Source organism: Galeopterus variegatus, unplaced genomic scaffold (assembly GCF_000696425.1).
Source record: "Galeopterus variegatus unplaced genomic scaffold, G_variegatus-3.0.2 Scaffold8543, whole genome shotgun sequence".
In the NCBI taxonomy this organism is placed as follows: domain Eukaryota; kingdom Metazoa; phylum Chordata; class Mammalia; order Dermoptera; family Cynocephalidae; genus Galeopterus; species Galeopterus variegatus.
Window position 1 is genome coordinate 27449 of NW_007734654.1, and position 1767 is coordinate 29215.

The following is a 1767-nucleotide window of genomic DNA, read 5'->3' on the forward strand; positions in this document are numbered from 1 at the left end:
AAAAAAACAGGCAAAATTAATTTTAGTTATAAATTTTATTTAACCCAATAGTTACAAAATATTAGCATTTGAGCATATAACCAATATAAAGGAGTGACTAATGAGAGAGTGGGCATTCATTTTTTTCATAGTAAGTCTGAAGTTCAATGCACTTTGTATTTAAAGGAGCATCTCAGTTCAGATGAGCCACATTTCAAATGCCCAGTAGCCTTGAGGCCAGTGGCTATGGTTTGGGGCAGGGGAGATTTAGACCTTGGAGATGTATAAACATGCTCTAATGCTGCGGAGGAGGGCCAGCTACTGAGCTCCACCCAAACAGGTGAGGGGAGCTCAATCTACAACAAGACAAACTGCGTTTGACTGCATTTCACATGTTGAAACTTGACATAAAATTTCCTTTGAACAAAAGGTTTCATCTCCATAAATATCTGAAAATCCCATAGCATGAATTCCAAATAGAAAAGTATGAACCACCTGTATTTTCCTAAGGCAATAAATTTAGACAACTTATTAAATACAACAGGAAATACACATGAGGAGAAATGACTGCCCTCATTTGGTTATGGCTCTCTGCCCACCTGTGGAGCAGTGTCACACCCCCAGGGCGAGCCATGGGCTGCATACACAGTTGCCTTCTGCAGGGAGACCAGGGCTGGGAGAAGAGGAGCTGAGTTCTCGTCACTGTCCACCTGACAGAAAGCAGCATGGGGAGGGTCCCTTCTCTTGCTTCCTCTCTGAAAAGTGATGACACTTGTCAGAGAGTGTTGTGGATTCATTAGCAAAAGGTCCAATATGTAAGAAGGTCTGTCACAGTCAAAAGGCAGCTTCATGTGGATTGCAAGGAAATGCACACAATATTTCCATAGAGCAGGATTCCATGAAGGATGACAGATGGTGTCAGTGCGGCTGACATGAGGTCCATTTAATGAGTAGTTCCAAGATGACCAGCTGCTGACCAGTGGAGGAGCGTGTCACAATCCCTCATAAATATCAGAGGCATTGTAATCCTCCCAGATAAGTAACACAGTTAGGTGATCTGCAAGAATGAACACTGGAAGGCTTTCAACCAAACTCTCAAATTTAAACCATCTCCCATCATTATGTTTTCTAAACTAAAATGTCAGCGGGTCACAAATCATTTGCATTGGCAGAGGTCAGAGGCATGTCAATGTTCAGATCATATTTACAGACAAGGGAACTGGAGCTGAGCAAGTTCGGTGGTTACCTCTATGGACACCATAGCTGACCTCAACTTAGACCTTCACTACCAATCGAGTGCTGGTTTCAGAATTTTGAAAGGTGCTTTTGTTTTGAAAGTCTGGGAAGGCTAATATACAATCCCCTAAAAGTGCATTGGTCACAGGAGGGCTTATGAGTTCCAAAAAGGTCACCAGATTAATAAAACAGAATTTCATGATGGCATAAGGTTTGTTTAAGCAAAGCTATTTAAGATGAAAAAAGACTCTGACATCCCCGTTTGCTTTACGCAAAATTAGTCACTACTGGAATTGGTTTCATGTTGGCCTTTGAGGAAAATAGCTAATATATTTCTAATTTTCAATCTTCAACTTGTTAACAGAGATAAAATAATTTAAAGAAGATCCCAATTTGCAATAACGTGTTTTTTTGTTTTTCTTTTTGTTTTTAGTCAATTGAAACAAGTGTAAGTATATCAATTATCCATATGTATGTGGAGTCGCTTTAAATAACAAAGTGAGAAATACAAGAATATATTTGGTTACAGAGGTAATTTGTTCAGATCAAGGT